This window comes from Ranitomeya imitator, chromosome 5, assembly GCF_032444005.1.
Source record: "Ranitomeya imitator isolate aRanImi1 chromosome 5, aRanImi1.pri, whole genome shotgun sequence".
Taxonomy (NCBI): Eukaryota; Metazoa; Chordata; class Amphibia; order Anura; family Dendrobatidae; genus Ranitomeya; species Ranitomeya imitator.
The window spans coordinates 583,358,048-583,380,689 of record NC_091286.1 but is presented as its reverse complement, the minus strand read 5'-3'; positions in this window follow the sequence as shown (position 1 = coordinate 583,380,689).

The window sequence follows — 22,642 nt, the reverse complement described above, 5'->3', positions numbered from 1 at the left end:
AGTTCTGAGACTTCTTGCTTCAGTGTGCAGTATAAAAAGGAATATTCAGGATTACGCCTTGGTTGGAAGTGGCTTTTACTTTTGTTACATAAACCACTGCCTTTAGTAATACAATATGTAGCAAAATCCTAACATTGTGATTGTCTGCCATGGAGTGTCTGTTATATTGTATATTTTCTCCACCGCACAGGACAGATGGGGGCTCAGTATAGCTATCTGATGGGCTTGTGTAAGGGTACCGTCACACTATAACATTTTGATCGCTACGACGGTACGATTCGTGACGTTCCAGCGATATCGTTACGATATCGCTGTGTCTGACACGCAGCAGCGATCAGGGATCCTGCTGAGAATCGTACGTCGTAGCAGATCGTATGGAACTTTCTTTCATCGCTGGATCTCCCGCTGTCATCGCTAGATCGGTGTGTGTGACACCGATCTAGCGATGCGATCCAGCGATGCGTTCGCTTGTAACCAGGGTAAACATCGGGTAACTAAGTGCAGGACCGCGCTTAGTTACCCGATGTTTACCCTGGTTACAAGCGTTAAACTAAAAAAAAAACAAACAGCACATACTTACATTCTGGTGTCCGTCAGGTCCCTTGCCGTCTCTGCTTCCCGCACTGTGACTGCCGGCCGTAAAGTGAAAGCAGAGCACAGCGGCTGTGCTTTCACTTTCACTTTACGGCCGGCAGTCACTGAGTGCGGGAAGCAGACTGCAAGGGACCTGACGGACACCAGAATGTAAGTATGTGCTGTTTGTTTTTTTTTTAGTTTAACGCTTGTAACCAGGGTAAACATCGGGTAACTAAGCGCGGTCCTGCGCTTAGTTACCCGATGTTTACCCTGGTTACCCAGGGACCTCGGCATCGTTGGTCGCTGGAGAGCTGTCTGTGTGACAGCTCCCCAGCGACCACACTACGATTTACCTACGATCACGGCCAGGTCATATCGCTGGTCGTGATCGTAGGTAAATCGTATAGTGTGACGGTACCCTTAGTGTCTTTCTATAAAGCGCCCCTCCCAGGCCTCCCCTACTGAGGCTCCTTCCTCTAATGTGGGTGACAGTTTCACATTTTTTGTTCTCTGTATCCTATAACCATTACGCCTTTGCTATACAGGAAATGTGCTCTCCAATCTCTAACTTCCTAGTGATCATGTGACTTGTCTTCATACACAGCAGCCAATCAGAAGAGGCAGTGCTGCAGTAGGAGGAACAGGAGAAGCCTGAACCAATGATGAGACAGAGGGGCGTGTCTCAGACTACCTCAGATTCCCTTTAGGCACTGTAACTAAACTGTAGTCACAGATCATGGTTCTGCCCTAATGAAAATGAGGTAAAATGCAGCCAAAAAGCAAGATGTAGGAAAACGGCGGGTGAGCTTCCTTGTAGGTCAGATTTGCTGAATGGTTTTGAAAATCAGAACTGGACAGTTGCTTTAAAAATTGTAGCTAAGACTTTGCCACAGGGGCAGGGGACAATTTTTCAATTTTTTTCTTTTCTGTGTAGCGGAATGGCTTACGCAGTATTAGGACTAAAGAGCCTATCCTATGTCCACTTTGCTTTTATTGCTCCAATGCACCTACAATGCCCATTTTGCTCGTTTAGCTGCTGTATGACCCAGGTGTAACAAGGCGCCGCTGCATCTGCGGCTCGGGATTCAGACGGAGCCCAGGCCACGGACCAGTTCTGCATGGTTTACGTCTGCTGTTCCTAAACTAATCCTCAGCACTATACAGGCATCCTAAGGTTGGTCATTTAGTCAAAATATATGGTGTTTAGGAGACTTAAGCTGAATTTTCTCAAAATAAGACCAGAAGAGGTGCACAGGGGACGCCCACTGAGCTCCGAACACGCAGCTTTATAAGGCCGGGTTCACACTAGTGTATACCTGCGTACCGATCCGCATGCGTCTCGTGTACATATATTTAACATTGTGTACGCTGGGACATGCGTTGGCATCAGTTCGCCTGTGGACGCGTCCGCATGCGTCATTTCGCGGTGTGCAGCCAACGCAACATGTTGCTTTTTTTTTTTTTTTTGAGGTGTCAATTTTAGCGCAGACATACGCATGCGGATGAGTGATTCAAAACACCTTACGGTCTATGGGAACACATTTGTACGCAGGACACGCATTCGATGCGCATGTGTACTTCAGACTGCGCATGTCCAGGAACAAGCCCATTGAGACACGCCCTCCTGGAAATATCGAACGCATGCGCATAAACAAACGCAAGCAAACAAACACATGCACACGTAGCTCTTTTTTTCTTGCGTCAAGCGTAAGCTGATGCGGATAATAAACACAGCGTAAGCATGCGTTTGTGTCTTGACACGCGTTTGCGCATGCAGATGATACGCTGCGCACGGAAGCTAATGTGAACTTAGCGTGTCGGATAACTGCTTTGAAAAATTGCAGGAACCATGAAACGGGAACACCCGCCATTGCGGGGTCCTGATGGGTATGATTTGACATTTCTCAGAATACAAGCCTCTGGCTCTTTTCCATGGGAGACTGATTTCTAGTATTGCAGTAGTTCTTGGGGTAAGTTCACACAGGGTGTTTTTTTTGCAGCTTTTTTTTTCTGCAGCAAAACCTGATCTTTGCAGGAAAGAAGCTGCGCCAAAAACGCAGGTTTAGGTGTGTTTTTGTTCTGTTTTTTTTTTTTGTTGCATAGTTGGTGCGTTTTTTGTTTGTTTTTCCCCTTTGTCCATTCTGATGTCCTTGAATTTTCAGCAGCAAATACCTGCGCTCTTGCTGCATTTTTTTTTTTTTCAACACCCATTCAAGTCAGTGGGTAAAAACCGCTGAAAGTGACATGCTCTGTCCAAAAAACGCAGCAAAGCACAAAACACTGATCACACAAAAAACCAATGTGTGCTTGAGATTTCTGAAGTCGCGTAGGCTTTGCTGGTACTGTAAAAAGCAGCTGAAAATTATCATAAACGCAGCAAAAAAGCCCTGTGTGAACTTACCCTTAAACTCCCATGTTGCCATCATTGCTCTGATGTATGGGCTATGCACTTTTATGCTTGTACTTTTTTTTTTTTTTTGTGTGTGTTTTTAAATTCTGGGTTTTACCTACAACACATGGTATTAGCATTCCTGCACTGCTAGTTTAACTTGTTACACATTAAAAGCCTTTGGGGCGTGCAAAATACCGGCTTTACCCAAAATCTGTTTTCACTGCCAAGATTATTTAAAGGCAAATTACCATAAGTGGCATCTAAAGGTTACTTTTTTTTTTTTTAAAGTGTGGTATTATGGGTACCGTCACACAGTGGCATTTTGATCGCTACGACGGCACGATCCGTGACGTTCCAGCAATATACTTACGATCTCGCTGTGTCTGACACGCTCCTGCGATCAGGGACCCCGCTGAGAATCGTACGTCGTAGCAGATCGTTTGAAACTTTCTTTCGTCGTCTAGTGTCCCGCTGTGGCGGCATGATCGCATGGTGTAACAAAGGTGTGCACGATATTGTATACGATGTGCGCATAGTAACCAACGGCTTCTACATCGCACATACATCATGAAATTATCGCTCCAGCGTCGTACATTGCAAAGTGTGACAGCAGTCTACGACGCTGGAGCGATAATGGAGCGATGCTGGAGCGTCACGGATCGTGCCGTCGTAGCGATCAATATGCCACTGTGTGACGGTACCCTAAGTCTATGGACCTTCTTCAATGTACAACTGCCCCATGGGCTGGCAACTCGCCATTGCAAAAGTTTATTGAAAAACTGGCTTGTATGATTCTAGAAGTCAGATATATATTTTTTTTTTCTTGACAGTTTTGAAGTGTCTTGGGGCAGGGTGTGAATAGGAGTCATAACCTGCATGCCATTATTTTAATGTAAAGTAAGCCATCCAAGAGTTGGGGTGTGAAAGAGAAGGGTCAAGATGTGTCCCGTATACATAGAACTATGTATGGAGCCATGAAGTGCTGGCACAGACCTGTTTTCCACCTCAATATAGGTGGATAGTTTGAAGAATAGAATGTTTACTACTTTTGTCCCCTAAAAACCTAATTCTCCAGTCCCCCGATCTAGGGCTCATATACCGAAACCATTTGTGATATGTGCACACAGTGGGTTCCTGAGCACTTAATGCTAAAAACAACGAACGTATGCACTTCAGTGTCATGTATGGAGTTTTTGAGGTGTTTCTAGTCCTATGTAGTATGAGGGGTCTCCATGCTTTTAGAGGAGTTGCTTGGTTTATAAAATTAGTTTTCAAAAACGTAATCCAGGAAATGATCTAAAAGAAGGTTCGTAAATGAGAGAAACTGTGCACGCATGTTTTTGCTCTGTTCTGACCGCACAATCATGTAGGGGCAGAGCCCCTGTTCTCAGCAATGTATCACTTAGTTTACGGCGTGCAGCAGTTGATAGTCGGTTTTCTAACTGCGGAGCTCTGAATGCCGAGTCCTTTGTAACCCCGCCCACTCCGCTGATTAGCAGCTTCCTGTCACTATACAATGTACACTGCTGTCAATCAGACATGAGACTGTCCTGCAGTGATTAGCTCCTGTTGATAAAACAATGATTTTGTATAGAAATGGCAAAGCACAGCCCAGTAAGTGACACATCTGCTCTAGTTGTGGTCTTATCCCCCTACATCAAGGTTCTTGCAGATTACATGGCAAAAACCTGCTCGGGACTGTTTGTTCTTCCTGCATGTGTGCATCATGCAACCTATGTTAGATTAGTCACTGAGTACTTAGACTTTTTGTTTGTTGTTTTTTTTTTTTTTTTTTTTTTTTTTTTTTTTTACACTGTGGGGATTTGAGTTTTAACACGTTAGCAGTTACTTGGCTAATAGAGCTGCGCTACGCTTTAGTCTGCAGTCTCCGTTCCCGAACTCGGATCACTCACTCCCCTAATGTGCGGTTTGTAGCCTGATTGAAGCTTCTGGGTTTTTTTGGTGTTTTTTTTTTTTTTTTTTTTTTTTTTTTTTTAATCTTTTGAGTACCTCTTCCTGTAAATTAGGCTGGGTATCTGCGAGGTGCTGAGGTTTCCATGGACAAGGTTAAGGTTGTCCACTACTTTATCATAGATCTCCTATCAGGATGGGTGATCAATATCTGATCGGTCGGGGTCTGACACCTGGACCCCCTACATGCACACTTCTCCCCTGATTAGCCGCTGGTAGTGTCAGCAGCCGCCAGCCAGAACTACTCTATTGCGGAGCTGCTCTGTCTTCGGATAGTGGCTGGGTTCTGCACATCCGCCTCCTGATGGTGCTCAGCCACCGCCACGATCAGAAGATGGCGCAGCTCTACAATTGGGCAGTAACAACTTGCAGAGGCCACCAGCTGACTGGCAATCGGGTTTTGGACCCTGACCGATCAGACATTGATATCTTCCCAGAATTGGTCATCAATAATAGACAGCCTCCTTTTTATTCCTATATCAGCACAATTTCTATCCTTCAATTTCTTCATGTGGTTTCATCTTTCTCTGTAGTATTTTTCTGCCCATGGAGATGTGGTGTTCTTTCCAAATTATGGACATCGGTGTACAGCCCCCTCCCTGTTAGGGCTCCTTTTCACTTGCGAGAAATATATGCGAGTCTCGCATGTTAAACCAAGCTCTGGTGCCGGCACTCCAGAGCGGAGCGTGCGGCTCTATGTAAATCTCCATGTATTGCTACGCAGCTGCACGCTCCGCTCTGTGGTCCCGGCACCAGAGCTTGGTTTTAACATGTGAGACTCACACGTATTTCTCGCACGTGAAAAGGAGCCCTTATCTCTAACACAGAAGGGAGGGTGCGCAAGGAGGAAGCGGGAGGCTGCGCAAGGAGGAAGCGGGAGCGCCGATGGATTTGTAACATTTTTGCATAGCACTTAGTAGCTACCGAATGGTAGAATAATTTTAATGGTGGTTTGGAAAGTTTCTAAACTCTGCATGCAAGGAACAAGCAAAATCTGTGCAAAAGTGTACATAGCCTTTATAATTACCCCTGTGATGGCGCTGCAGAACAATGTGACTGTTTGCTACATTGTTGCCAACGGACTACTAGTGATAGAGATACCTGCAAAAGGGGTGGTGGTCTACTCTGCCTATTAGAGACCCTTTTTAACAAAGACTATTGAGGGGTCCCTTTGCCTAATTTTCAATATTTTTTTTTTTTCGTTTTTTAAAGTAGAATGTACTGCCTAAGTGTAAGGAAGACTAATGCTGGTATGATTACCCCTAGTGGTAATTGCTTATGTATATTGGAGGCAGAGAATGTAATAGTTAACGTGCATATGTGATGGACAAATGATGCCCTGTACATACAGAGATCCTGTATTTATGAAAGTCTTATATTTAATAGGAGCTGCATGGAAGTTAGCGGTGTTGACATTGTATCCTCCTCCGATCGCTTGAATTTTATAAATTGATCATTAGTCCCAAGAAAGAAATGTATTATATATGGAAGTTTCTCTACAGAATAATCAGGATTGGTTGTTTGTAACTTTCCAGAAGTTTGTATCGCATCTTTTAATGCGGCCATGTGTATAAGCTGCTGTCATGGAAATAAGATAATGGCAGAAAAAAGCCTTAGTGCTACAGTGGGTGGCTTTATAGTAAACTCTCCTAGATATCGTGTAAGGTGGCCTATCCTTAGGATTGGGCATCAAGGTCTGATCTGTGTGGCTGTGACACTCAACATCTCCTCCAGTCTACAGTTCCTGGTGTGAGCAGTGGTTGGAACTCCATTACGGAAGAAGGTCCACGGCCGGGTGCTGTAAATCGGTCCTTTATTGATATGGACGGGGGCAGCTGTGCAGTACCCGGCCGCGGCCACTACAGTTGTCGTAGTTGCACTGTGGCTCCATACTGAGCAGTTCCTGCCAACACCAGGACGGCTGATCGGCGAGGGTGCCGGTTCTCTCACTCACCGATCAGACATTGATAACCCATTCTAAGGATGGGCCATCAATGTTAAAGTCCCAGACAACCCTTTAGTTAAATCTGGTAGATCCAAGTCTGATATCTGGAGCTCACTGCGTAGCTAGTAGTTGGCTGTCGAGTCTGAAATGTTTTGGTGACTTTTTTTTTTTTTTGTCAACATTTATATGCATGTGTAATAAATATATATATATATATATATATGTTGTCCTTGGTGGGATTTGAACCCAGGACCCCAGCGCTGCAAGGCTGTAGTGCTAACCACTGAGCCACCGTGCTGCCCAATATGCACCAGTCTTACTCCTGTATGTCGGATGACACTCGTATAGTTAAATCTATGGGTGTGCAAAAGAAATGTAATGGTGATATATAAAATGCGCTACAAGTAATGGGAAGGTGGGGGTTGTTGTTTTTATTTCCTTCCCCAAAAACGCTTATTTTGGGTTTGGTGTTGCATAGCAAAGCCTTTAGATATGCCAGGAAAAAGACTCCTATGAGGCCCCATATTCGGATTGGCAGGATGTGCATTTTTATTGTATACAGTGAATGCGATAAGCTGCCACTAATCCCCGAACAGCATTTAAAGGGTGGTCCTCTACTAGGTTAACCCCTTTTCAATCTGAGGGTTTGGCCCTGCTGAAATAAAAAAAAGTGTATATATATGTGTGTGTATGTATATATATATATATATATATATATATATATATATATATATATATATATATATATATATATATATATATATATATATATATATATATATATATATATATATAAATTTATTTTTCCCCACGCTATTCCAGCAGTGCTGGCACTTACGTGTGGTTGTCACGTGAGCCCAGTGCCCAGTCAACACCTTCAGACATGTACCTAATGGGAAGTGAGACCTGTGGCTGGCCACTCACTTGCTGTTAGTTGAACAGTGGGGGGAAAAAAGTATTTAGTCAGGCACCAATTGTACAAGTTCACCCACTTTAATTGACGTCATAGGTAGACCACAACTATGAGAGTCAAAATGAGAAAACAAATCCAGAAAATCGCCTTGTCCGATTTGGCAAGATTTATTTTGCAAATTATAGTGGAAAATAAGTATTTGATCATTAACAAAAGTTCATCTCAATATTTTGTTATATATCCTTTGTTGGCAAGGAGAGGTCAAACGTTTTCTGTAAGTCTTCACAAGGTTGGCATACACTGTTGGTGGTATGTTGGCCCATTCCTCCATGCAGATCTCCAGAGCAGTGATGTTTTGGGCCTGTCGCTGGGTAACACGGACTTTCAAATCCCAAAGGTTTTCTATGGGGTTGAGATCTGGAGACTGGCTAGGCCACTCCTGGACCTTCATATGCTTCTTACGAAGCCACTCCTTCATTGCCCTGGCGGTGTGCTTGGGATCATTATCATGCTGAAAGTCCCTTCCACATTTCATCTTCAATGCCCTTGCTGATGGAAGGAGGTTTGCACTTTGCCCCATTCATTCTTTCATGTACACGAATCAGTTGTCCTGGCCCCTTTGCAGAGAAACGACCCCAAAGCATGATGTTGCCACCCCCATGCTTCACAGTAGGTATGGTGTTCTTTCGAAGCAACTCAGCATTCTGTCTCCTAATACGACGAGTTTTCGTTCTACCAAACAGTTCTACTTTGATTTCATCAGACCAAATGACATTCTCCCAATACTCTTCTGGATAATCCAAATGCTCTCCAGCAAACTTCAGACGGGCCCGGACATGTACTGGCTTAAACAGGGAGACACGTCTGGCACTGCAGGATCTGAGTCCCTGGTGGCGTAGTGTTACTGATGGTAGCCTTTTTACGGTGGTCCCAGCTCTATGCAGGTCATTCACTACGTTCCCCTGTGTGGTTCGGGGGTTTTTGCTCACTAACTGTGATCATTTTGACCCCACGGGGTGAGATCTTGTGTGGAGCCCCAGATCGAGGGGGATTCAGAGGTCTTGTATGTCTTCCATTTTCTTATTATTGCTCACAGTTGATTTCATCACACCAAGCTGCTTGCCTATTGCAGATTCAGTCTTTCCAGCCTGGTGCAGGGCTACAAATTTGTTTCTGGTGTCATTCGACAGCTCTTTGGTCTTCACCATAGTGGAGTTTGGAGTGTGACTGTTTTAGGTTGTGGACAGGTGTCTGTTATACTGATAACAAGTTCCAGCGGGTGCCATTACTACAGGTAATGAGTAGAGGACAGAGGAGCCTCTTAAAGAGGTTGTTACAGGTCTGTGAGACAGAAATCTTGCATGTTTTTAGGTGACCAAATACTTATTTTCCACCGTAATTTGCAAAACAAATCTTGCCAAAGCAGACAAGGTGATTTTCTGGATTTGTTTTCTCATTTTGACTCATAGTTGTGGTCTACCTATGATGCCAATTACAGGCCTCCTCTTTTTAGTGGGAGAACTTGCACAATTGGTGGCTGATTAAATACTTTTTTTTTTTTTTTTTCCCCACTGTACGGAGGTGGGGACAGTGACCCCAGCACTGACTTGGCGCTGAGCTCACGTGACAAAACCTCACGTAAGCCCACAGAGACTGAGTGCAGACTCTTATTTTAACAGGAACAAGCATGCGGAATGAGAGAGGGGTTGTCGAGTCACTTATATTCTGCGAATGTTAAGTACCCAATACACCTGTAAATTGTCTCAACCTCAGGTGTCGGAAAGTCGGGCTCCGAACAATTCCTTTCAGGGTTTGGCCATCTGAAGCCTCAAAGTGCACAGGACCTTAGTGGTATCAGTTGTCCTAGCTGTTTCATCTTGAGAAGCTGTAGGCATATTCCTTGAAACAATGGAGTAGACTTTTCAATACTAACTTTTAGCCTAGACCAAGTTGGATTTTTTTTTTTTTGTTTGGTTTTTTTTTTCTATACTGTGGTTAATTCTGGATAGTTTGATGTAACTTCCACACCAATTAGTCTGTTTATACTACTTGTTGGTTTACTTTGACCAAGCTTTTGGTGCAGTGTTGCATTTTAAGTTGCACCCCATTGTTCAGCGAGGAACATCGTTACTTTTAGTGTATCTCCTCAGGTCTAGTGGAGAATTCCGCTAATATGTCATTTTGAGGGGACAGGTCTCCATTTATTTTGCATTGATTTCAGAGTCCATGAGAAAAATCAAAGTGAAACTGGTCATTGATGGATACTGTGTGGGCAGATGAGACTTCCATGTAAAGGTAATGCTTATGACATATTCTCAATTCTTTTGCAGTCTTGAGGTACTTTTGGTATCTGCTGTATAGATGGTAATGGAATAGACCTATAAGGCACCCACTACATTATGCATGGTTACCAATTTGTTCGAAACCATATAATTCTATTAAAATAAATGGTGATTTTTTAATGTTCATGTGAAGATGCAATGTAGTATTAAAACTCTGATCGCTACCATTTTACCAATAGAGGCAATGATGCAGACTCTAGATGTTCCCGACTTGTGATACCCTACCTTTTTTAGATATTTTGTATTTTTCAAGTTCTTCAACTATATAAGGAGGTAACAGCTCATCTGCTGGGTACAACACAGGGGGAGACTTCCTCAGAAAGGTCAGGTCCTGTACAGGCTTCTTCTCCCCTCAGCAGAATGTTCCTTATCCTCTAGCATAAGCTTTTACCATGCTTAGATCTTGACAGTTTCTTGCTTTGTATATACTCCATGTCTGCTCTTGTGTATGCAAGCTGGTATAGACAACGTTCAATCAAGGTTGAATGTGTTCTGGGATATCTCGAGACACTTGTGATATCCAGCTCTATTCACAAAAGCCAAAAAAAGTGTACTAGATCTAGACAAACCCATTACCTTTTGTAGTTGGTACACTTCGATAATCATGATTCAAAAGTAACAGTCCACCCCAGAGCTGAAATTGAGGAGTCACCCTGATCCCTTAATTATCTTCACTCATCTCATGTAGTTTTGTCTTCCAGAACAGCCCTCGCCTAATTCTGCACTTTATCCACACTTCACTTGCTTACATCTAGTTCAGCCCTCTTTGGTTTTGTTTTTTCTCTTTTTTTTTTTTAGCCTCCTCTTGATCCTGCATTTTATTCCTCTTTGCTAGTGGTCCTCAACTTTTCTTAGAGGAAGTCATGAACACCCAGAGCCCCCATTCCTGTTATGACAGTTAAAGCTTACCCTCAGATATCTCACCAAGTCTGGATACTTGCATCCATGTGATCCTACTTTACTCCCATTCAGTATTGACGCATCAAGCACTCCCACTACACTATCACATCCAGCTTCAAGCACCACCTTTATCTGGCAGTATCTCCCGGTCTCAAGCTTGGCACTTAATTTATCTTTCCAACCCCAAGGCTTGTAAATCCACTTTCAGGTGGTGATTTGTTAGTAGCCTTGCACAGAAGACGTTGTCCTTCATAGCTGTTTGCTAGACCTAGTGCACCAAGAAGGCACACAGCCGCGAGCCTCATATGGGCAGCGAGCCACATGTTGAGGATCTCGATTCTATGCTCTGATCTATCAATACAGATTCACATGACCAGCTGGAGCCAGTCCCATCTCTTCCTGCTGGGATGGTACATTAGTTTACTTTTCCTACTATTTTATTGTCGATAATCTAGAAGTATACACGTGGGCAGGCTGAACTGTGATTTTCTACATTATAACTGACAAAGAGTAGTGCAGTAATCATCATTACGTTTGATATGAGATTCTTTCTCTTGTTGCTAACTTTAATGAAGCTGTATGGAATGTATCACTTTACAGGATGTTTTATTCACGGAGATGGTGACCACCTATGACAGAACATTAAAGCCTTGTAATTACTGGGGGGAGGGGGTGTCTCACAGATCACGTGACCTAATTGAGTATGCAAAAGTTCCAGATAAAATGACAACTTTTAATAAAGTAATACCGGCTGAATATATTTATATTGACTAATAACAATGAATCGAAAAGATTAAGCTAATTTTAAGTGTCAGACTGGCTTAGAAATGGAGCAAGGGACTTCCTAGAAGACTTCTGTTAGCCAGAGCAAATACTAGCTTTCCCTCGCTTCTTAAACCTTCCTAGACGTTTACGAAGATGCCGTTAAAGCTGTCGCCTCTCTGAACATCTGTGTTGCTAAATGCCTGTATTCTAAATAATCTAAGGATTCGGGATCATCCTTGCGTAGAGCTCTGTGCCTGTTACTCCTACTAGCAATGTATTGATAAACGGACACTTACCGGTAAGTTGGGGCAGTGTCCAGTGAGGACATGCCTCTTTGGCAAGGAGAATGGGTTTATTCATCATACGTTTTTCAGGAGGGAGAACAGCAGAACTCGCTCCTCTTAGAAAAATATTTCATAGGGATTATAAGTAGTAAAATAGAACTGTCGTGAGAGCGGACACGTCCTCGTTAAAATAACGCATGTTTAAAAAAAATCCCACCACTAGTCTGTCGATGCCACTATTTTTATTGCATGTATTTATCCTTTTCTCATTAGTTACAAAGTTTTTACTTGTCGGAAGGGGCACAATTAGTATAAGGAGAATAGTGTCTGCCATTGCTAATGCCAATCTCTCTAGGAAAAACATTAATATGTAAAAGTTTGAAATTCCATATACTGAGATTATGGAGTTTGGATCGTGCAGAAGGTTGTCGGGATCCACTGACCATTCAGAGGTCCTGTTTTGAGATGCCAAAATTACATCAAACTACACAATTTACTGGGGTTAGAAAATATCCACAAGAATCCCCCTCCCCCTAATTCACCTTGTCTATGGAAACTGTAGCACACTTTGCATACGGAATGATGTGCAAGCCAATTTTATTTGCAATTACGGTAGTTTTCCTCTTTCCACTGTATTGCATGAATTTTGTAATTTAGGAATTTCAGCCATTATTCATCTTTTTAATTGCAGGAAAATCTAATTGATCCCTAAATCTGTGTGAGGAGCATGTCCTCATCGGTCATCCCTAATTACTGGAGAAGAGCTGTGCTCCTGGGGGTGTTTAGACTTTAAGGACCTTCATGTAATCTGCTGGTTGGGTGATGGACTTTAACCAATATGCCGTGGCGTTGGTACTTTCTGCACTCTGCAGAATTGTAAGGAATTTTAGGCTTGTAAACTTTACTTGGGAACGGGAATTCATTACATCAACTCATGATCAGTGATAGGAAAAGTGTATATGTGTATATATATTTATTATTCATGCCTTATGTTTATTTAAAGGGAAACTGGAAGGCCAAGCTGTGGCTTCAAGGCTGGAAAGTAATGAATCCTCTATTGGATGAATTTTAGGTCACTCCTCCAAACCCAGTCCTTCTCATGCAGGGTCGCCAATCTTGCAACTTTTTTTTTTTTATAAGTACATCTTCACTGTGTTAATTTTTTTTTTTTTCCCTCCTGTGACAAGTCGGATTCTAGGCTTCAGTAGCAGAATTTGGAGTGTCATTATAATGGGGTAGGAGGAAACCTGTGGATTCATCATTGGATAGGGTAAAAGCATCCTTCCATTTTGAAAATCCACAGCATGTTCTCATGTTCATACAAACTTTTTTTTTTTCCTTTGGCTGTTAGACAGATGCTGAATATGACCTTCACACGTGTTTTTTGTGTGCTAATTTTTCTTCTTGGTTTTCTTCTCATTTTAAAAAAGTGCGAAGGAAGCCTAAGGCTATTCGTGGCCACACGTTCCCTGTAGCGATTTACTATGGAGACACCCTAAAATATATATTCAACTGATGCTGAATACCTCCATGATGGTCTGCTGGAGAATAGGTACAATTTTGTTTGGGTTTCCCCACCCATTGGATGCTATTAGCTCCATACACCTCAGAGGTTGGCCAGATGCGCATGAGGTCAAACTATTAACTTTGCTCTTACATTGACCAATTAATTATATGAATGTTTTTTGCATTTATTGCTTTAATTATAACTATTTTCAATACATTACTATGGAATGCACATGTGTGTTCGATTCTTACATTGTAAGGTCCATGGGATTATAGTGTCCCTCTCCTTTTTATTTGGCGGTTTTATTTCTTGTAATTGATGTTGGAAATCCTATTTATCTTGCTGTACCAAAATGTGATAACTATATTCTGTATATCCAGGTGCATTTACTATATGTAACACAGGCAAGACCCTTTTTTCAGATCCATTTGTTGATATACCATTACCTGGACTACACGGATTGTCAACTCTTTTCAGATGTTCTCGAGTTTATTAAACCTGTAAATTCATGGGAGATCAGATTATGAAGGGAGATCTGGGTGCTATATACTCATGAGGGTATCGGAAGAACACAAGTTGTCAAACCCACCAGATCTTCTGATTTTTGGAAACCATTCTGAGCACAAGACCTTGCCGTTGCTCACTATTGAATTGTCATAATCAAAGGGACACTTCATGATGTTAGTTCAAAATCCATTGATTTATTTAGATCAATTTTTTCCCGATCTCCAGTCCTCACGGCTTCTGACATATCATCCTGAAATAAAGGATATCTTAAAAACATAAGTGGTAGAACTATCAAGGAAACAGGAGAATTCTCTCACGTGCAAGACTATGGAAATCCTGAAAACGTGACTTGTGGGGGGCCGTGAGGACTGGAGTTTGGGAAACTGATTTTAGAGGTTAAAATTGTTATAAGCCAAATCCACCAACTCTTTTGCTGTATGACTGATCGTTCCACGCATTTTAAAATTGATTTAGCTTATAATAAACTTATTTTTAATATCGTCCCATGTGACTTGTACTGTTATCCGATCTGCAGTTAATTGATTAGTCGAGCATAAAATATTTAATAAAAGGATGTGTCAAAGGGAATTTGGTTCTGGTCTGTCTTCAAGCATTCATTCTGAATAGTTTAGACATTGTACGCTTGAACTTGGCCAATAGAGCTGTTTGTTTTGGGGGGGTTTTTTGTATTTGAATGAAATCACACATGCAGTTTTTGGTGCAGATTTTTCTGCAGTGTTAAGCCATTTTGGATGCAAAATGGGAGACCTAGATCATCTGCTGTTAAATTGTCTTTTAATAAACTCTGATCTTAAGTTCCTTGTCTGAGTTTATTAATTGCTCTATTGTACTTCATTGGAATTTGTCGTCTGATTCATGCTGCCTAAATCACAGGCAGCATGACTCGGCCAGGCAGTACGATTGCAGTCAGGTAGTTTTTTTTTTTTTGTTTTGTTTTTTTCCCCCCTGAAACATTATAGTGGTTCAGAGAAAATCTGCTTTAGGGTACACACAATGTCTTTTTAAATATTTGCATACCTATTTAGTTTTTCAGGCAGAAGCTTCTACTTGTTTTCCATGATCTCTGCCTCGATGAAGTCAGGGATGTCAGAAATGGAGTTGGGTGGGAAGGTGCACTTAAATGTTGAGCCACACCATAGGAGCAGCTAGTTCCTGTACTTTGTTTAAAACAGGCACGCTGTGATGACAGATTTCCTTTAAAAAAAAAAAAAAAAAAAAAAGAAACTGACCTCGCCATTGTTCTGGTGCCTTCGCTTAATGTTTCATTGATGTAAAATGTTTAATGGACCTGGAATGTTTTAAGCTATACCAATAAATTTGGTTATACTGCGGGTGAAATAAATATTGAACACGTCACCTATTTTTATTTATTTTTTTTTGTAAGCAAATTTCTAAAGGTGCCGTTAACATAAATCTCACCTAATGTTTGTAACAACCCATGCAATACACACAGACAAATAAGTCAAACCGTTAATTATGTGTAATGAGACGGGAAAAGTATTGGACGCATGAAGAGAGGTGCAAAAAGCTATGGAAAATTATGGATCCAAGGACAATGTAAGGAAAATCATACATCCAAGGACACCAAGGAGAGCAGACGTGTCTGTCTGCTCTCTGCTGGATGAGGACAATAAGGCGCCGTGCTAGTGGCAGCCCATTGCAGCAGCAATAGTTTTATTTTATTTTATTTTTTATTTTGGAATTATTTTTATTTTTGTTGTGTGAACCTTTTTCTTTCTGAACCTCAGTTTTTGGTACTCCTAAGGAATTTTCTTTTCCCCAGTACCTTCTCCTTCTGAACTTGGATCTGCTGGAATGCTTTCCTTGGATTTATGCTGAACCCTTGGATTTCCCCTTGGCTGGTTGCTTCTGAACCTGGGATCCTCTGATTTGTTTCCCCTGGATGCATACTGCTACCCACAGCTTTCTGGATGTATGCTTCTGATCCTTGGCTCCCCTGGAAGGTTTCCCTTGGATGTTTGCTGCTACCCGCAGATATCTGGATTTACAGTGCATTTGTGATCACCTTGCAATCTAGGACTGGTATTATACGCACCTACTGCCAGGCGGCCACTACCTGTCTGGGAATTGGCACAGCTATGTCTGGAGGAGTGCACTGTATGCCTCCCTACACGGACAGGCTTAGTGCGACTAACATGGTCAAGGTTTTGATTGATGTCCCTAAGTCTGTTCATAAACGTGTTGCTTACTCAAGGGGCCGACTTCTGGAGCTGCGCAGGCTAATGCCTTCTGCAGTGGGTAGACCACATGTCCCGTGTGAGGTAAGATGACCCTACAGAGGCTGCAGAGCGGGAAAAAAACAAGGCAAGGCGAAGACTGTTTAAACCTGTAGTTCCGTCCATGATCATGGGGAATGTTCAATCACTGGGTAATAAGTCGGATGAACTGCTGGCATTAATACGGACCCAGAGGGAATACAAGGAATGCAGTTTGATTTACTGAAACATGGTTACGTGGCGAGATCCCAGACTCAAGTGTCTCAGTACCAGGATTTCACATGGTCCGGGCGGATAGAGACTCTATGAAGAGCGGCAAAAAAAGGGCGGAGGAGTTATACTCTGCATAAACAATGGTTGGTGCAATCAGGGGCATGTGACTGTAAGGGAGCGCCATTGTTGTCCGAACATTGAATTGCTAGCTGTTGGCCTCAGACCTTACTATATTCCTAGAGCATTCTCGCTTGTTATTGCAATAGTGTTGTACATACCACCAACTGCAAACCATGAGGCTGCAGGTGAAGTGCTGTCAGGAGTCATTGCTCGGCTCCAGCTGAAACACCCCAACTCGCTTACTGTAATCTCTGGGGATTTTAACCGAGCTAAAATTTCTACTGCCTTACCTAAATTCTATCAATTTGTTAAATGTACAACACGTGACAAAATTACTTTGGACTTACTCTATGTGAATGTCAAGAATGCTTATTCATCCTCTACCCTGCCGCCCTTGGGGAAGTCTGATCACAATCTTGTACTATTGTCCCCAGTCTACCAACCTGTTGTTAGAAAACAGCCTGCTATGATTAAATCAGTTAGAATGTGGAGTCCAGCAAATGAACAGGCTTTGCAGGATTGCTTTCATCTTACAGACTGGGATGTGCTGCTTGGGACAATGGACGAGTATACAAATGTTAATGAAGTGGTTGGTAGAGTGACTGACTACATTAACTTCTGCACTGATATGTTGGTGCCGGCTAAAAAGATTAGGTGTTTTGCAAACAACAAGCCATGGATAACAAAGGAATTGAAGCATTTGCTCAACAGGAAAAAAAGGCATTTAAATTAGGTGACAAAGAGGAAATTAAAATGATACAGCATGAATTGAAGCATAAAATAAAGGAGGCCCAGGAAGCCTTCAGAATTAAACTTGAAAAGAAACTCCCACAATAATACCAGGGAGGTTTGGTCAGGAATGAAATTACTGACTGGGCTTAAGGTGAGGCCTGAAAATGATCCAGGAACAATGGACAAGGCTAATGAGATGAACGAGTATTTCAATAGATTTAGCAGTACATGTGTACTGCCAACTGATAGTGGATGGGAACTGGGTGCAAATTCTGCAACATCGATATTGGAGGATGAGCAGACTAAATTTAGAGTATCCGAAAATGATGTGAGGAGGCAGTTTAAGTCACTTAACATTGGTAAAGCTGCAGGACCTGATGGTCTCAGCTCACGTGTCCTTAAAGTATGTGCAGACCAGCTGTGTACTGTCTTTACACGCCTATTTAATGGAAGTATACAAACACAGAGGGTACCAGTGTTATGGAAAACTTCCTGTCTGGTGCCGGTACCCAAGACTTCTTCTCCTGCAACCCTAAATGACTATCGTCCTGTAGCCTTAACATCTCACGCTATGAAGGCTTTGGAAAGATTAGTGCTTGCTCACTTAAGACAAGTTCGAATCTCTGCTTCAGGAAAATGGCCACCGCGATGTCCATCTGCGCACACGCGGCACCCCGTGGCAATTTTCCTGAAGCCCCGGGAAGCAGGAGACTCCATCTGCGCACACGCAGCCACAGAAAGATGGCCGCGCCCACCGAGAAACCGCTGAATAGCCGCGAGCGCGCTCTTTTTGTACAGCTGCACAGTGCATTCGGCACTTGCGCATGCGAGAAGCACTACGCCACCAACGGGAACATAAGCAAGATCTGGGGGATCTTGCTGTGACCACGCCCATCCGACCTGACCAGCCTGATTGACAGGCGAAAAAGGCCACTTTTGTAAGGTATTTCGGCAGCATAGGTAGGGAATCGGGGGACAAAAAATACCCTATTGTAATGCACTGCTCAGGCCCTATTTAACGGTATTTTTATCTCCTACTGAAAAAACGGGGTGACAGGTTCCCTTTAAGAAGTTTGCTGCCATCTACTAGGATGATGAAATGTCCATTTTCATTTCATCTTCATCAAGACCATGATCTCAAACACACAGCCAAAGAAAATCTCAATTGCTTTCAGAGATTGGCTGCGCCATTCTAGCCGCTTTAGTTTCAATCTCCTGACCTGAATCCAATATAAAATTTATGGACGTAACTAAAGCTCAGAGTTGAAGGAAGGAGCCCACAAAGCCTTCAGGATTTGAAATGTTTGTGTGGAAGATTAGGCCAAAATCACACTTGAGTAATGCATGCAACAAAGTTTTTTTTTTTTTTTTTTTTTTTTTTTTCCATACAGGAGGCGTGTTGAAGTGGTCATCGCCAACAAAAGCTTTTGTATAAAGTATTACATTTCAGTAAGTGTGTTCAATATTTTCTCTCTTGTCATTTCTCATTTTTACACATAACTACTCGGACAATCCCTTCTATATTTGGCTCCGATGAATGTAAGCTTTTTTATTTCATGTGCCGGCACAGTTACAGCATTGTCTACACTCGCGGTCCTGGGGCTCTCGTGTGGTTGTAATGGCATGTGAGCACGGCACCCAATCTGTGCTGGTGTCACTGGGCCGCCTTTGTATGAATTGAACAAGTCTGCGCTGCAGCTGATATTTGACTTCATGTTCAATTTGTGTGAAGACGTGGACAGTGACTCTAGTGCTGATTGGGCGCCGGGCTCACGTGTCCCGAGGCCATAAGTGCTGACGCCGCTGTAATGGCGTCGGCACAGTGTGGGAGTTTTAGGGGTTTTTTTCGGGGCCAAACATTTAAATCAAGAAGGGGTTGTCGTGGACAAGCCTTTAATGTATGTGCTTTGATTTCTTTGTGTGGATTGGATGGGTCATTACTGACATCTGGTGAAAATTTCATGTCACTAACCCCTTTTAGAAATGTATTTACTAAGAAAATTGGTGGCGTGTTCAATACTTAAATGCATTGTATAACTTAATCAATTTGAGTACAGCTTTAAAAGGTTCCGGGCACATTAACAATTTTTCATCGAGGCCAAAATAGATGCGTTTTGGACCTAGAACTGTCCTTAGTCATGGTCTGAATTCTGTGTTACAGACATTTAAATAGAGAAACTGGCTAAATTAAACCCCCAATTCATTATGTAAGTGTAACAACCTGGGACAGTGTGGATCTGTTGACTAAAACATACGCAAACCGCATCCCAGAACCTTTATTGACCTAGATGGTAAATCCACAATTCACACACCGACCGATCAGAAAGTTATCACCTACTTTGCAGGTAGGTAATAGAGTGTCCAAAGAAAACTAGTTATGTGCTCTGACACACCCAGAACAGTGAATACCTCATTTACATATAAATTAAAATGCAAATTACTTGGGAATGCAGCAATAGATGGCTATAAATGTGTTGGATACATTTAAAATACATGCATGCCCATATTCAGTTTAAAAGCATGGATCTTGCTGAAGGACTCCCTTACGTTTTTGTAATTTCTAAATTCCGATGCTCTTCCCATAATGCAGTTTTTCTTTAGTCCATATAATCTCCAGAAGGGGTAATGAGGAGCGGAATAGACCTCCTTTTAAGGTATCCCATGAGAGGAAAAAGGAGTTGGAGTAGGGGGTAAAAGTATGCCGGTTTAAGAATCTGTAACCGCCAAAGTCTTGGGGAGCAGAGCTGCTACCTGATAAATGTATCAAAGCCAGTAGCCAACAGAAGAACCCATGGCTGCAACTGAAGTAGCCAGTTGACCCAAGGTGGAAGAGCGTAGTGACCCAGGAGGATGCCATCCGCTTGTGCCAGTGCAGTGTGAGGATGAGGGCCTGGAGTGTTTATTCAGGAGAGGACTACATTTTTTTGTGTATAAGTGAGCCTCCTGTATGAATCTGGGGGACAGGTCCTAAGTGTAAAAGATCCTGAATTGTGGACCAACCGTGTGGTTGTAAGCTCATTGGTACTGGAAACGCGAACTCATGCATGCCAAGAAAGGTGGAAAGATCTATATTTTTGGAAAAGTGCAATGATAGAAGCACGTGCTCTTCCCTAATGTCTTGGATGATTGTAAATAAAACTGAACTGTTCTTATAATTTTACTTGTCGCTGAGCCATTGTTTCCTCAGTACACTCTACATTAACCACCTGTAAATTACTTACTACACCCATTCTTCATTTCGCAAAAGCAAATCTGAAAAATAATGAATCTGTTCATCTGCTGTTGGGATGTGTTGGTGAAATGATTCACCTGGCTTGAGATTTGTTAATAAAAAAATTGATTTAAATGGGCAGTGGACCTCCTGTGAAGAAGGCATGAGCTATCTTCTGCTAGTGAACATTAAAGGGCAGCCTATACAAATCAATGGAATGTGTGACGAAGCGCAAAACGAGAATACCTGAACAGCTAGTAACTCCACCTAGACCAAAAAAGTGGTTACAGTGAAATACTAGAAAATCTCACTTCAATAGCGGTTATCACACAGAAAATGCACGTGACCTTCAATAATATCTGTATTAAAATGGTTGACCACATTTGTTTAACCTTTTAGCCAGTATCGACTGAGGGCTGCATCAAACATAATAGGTAAAAAATAGAAACCATGAAAGATTTCATGGTGGGATGAGTAATAATGTAAACTTCAGAGACTTGTAACCTGACAATTGGAGATTAACAGACCTTTTGGAATGTGAATTTTCCCCCCAAAATTTGATTAGTAGCAAATAAATTAGCTACAAATCATAATAGTGCAAAGCCTCTAATTGCCTTGAAAATATGTTGTCCCCTTGGACTGTATTGAGCGCGTTAATGCAAACACAGCCTTGGATATTTCTAAGTGACCGCAACTGTTATGACCTAGTGGCAAGGACAATAATGGACCTGGTGGTAAAGAGCACACGGAATGACCTTATAGCTACAAATAATATAGGACGAGCTCTGAGACGTGGGAACTCTGCTGACCGCAATCCCTAATCCTATCACACATACTAGAAATGGCTGTGGATTGCTCCTAACGCTCCCTATGCAACTCGGCACAGCCTAAGGAACTAGCTAGCCCTGAAGATAGAAAAATAAAGCCTACCTTGCCTCAGAGAAATTCCCCAAAGGAAAAGGCAGCCCCCCACATATGACTGTGAGTAAAGATGAAAATACAAACACAGAGATGAAATAGATTTAGCAAAGTGAGGCCCGACTTACTGAACAGACTGAGGATAGGAAAGGTAACTTTGCGGTCAGCACAAAAAACTACAAAAAGACCACGCAGAGGGCGCAAAGACCCTCCGCACCGACTCGCGGTGCGGAGGCGCTCCCTCTGCGTCCCAGAGCTTCCAGCAAGCAAGACAAAAATCAAAATAGCAAGCTGGACAGAAAAATAGCAAACAAAGAAAAACAAGCAGGAACTTGGCTTCTGCTGGGAAGACAGGTCACAAGAACGATCCAGGAGAGAACTAGACCAATACTGGAACATTGACAGGTGGCATGGAGCAATGATCTAAGTGGAGTTAAATAGAGCAGCCAGCTAACGAATTAACCTCGTCACCTGTGGAAGGAAACTCAGAAGCCGCAGCCGAAGTACCATTCATGACCACAGGAGGGAGCTTGACAACAGAATTCACAACAGTACCCCCCCCCTTGAGGAGGGGTCACCGAACCCTCACCAGGGCCCCCAGGACGAGCCAAATGAAAGGCACGAACCAGATCGGCAGCATGAACATCGGAGGCAAAGACCCAGGAATTATCTTCCTGACCATAACCCTTCCACTTGACCAGGTACTGGAGTTTCCGTCTCGAAATACGAGAATCGAAAATCTTCACCACATACTCCAACTCCCCCTCAACCAACACCGGGGCAGGAGGGTCAACGGATGGAACCACAGGCGCCACGTACCTCCGCAACAACGACCTATGGAATACATTATGGATGGCAAAAAGAAGCCGGAAGGGTCAAACGAAACGACACAGGATTGAGAACCTCAGAAATCCTATACAGACCAATGAAACGAGGCTTAAACTTAGGAGAGGAATCCTTCATAGGAACATAACGAGACGACAACCAAACCAAATCCCCAACAGGAAGTCGGGGACCCACACAGCGCCGGCGGTTAGCGAAACATTGAGCCTTCTCCTGGGACAATGTTAAATTGTCCACCACATGAG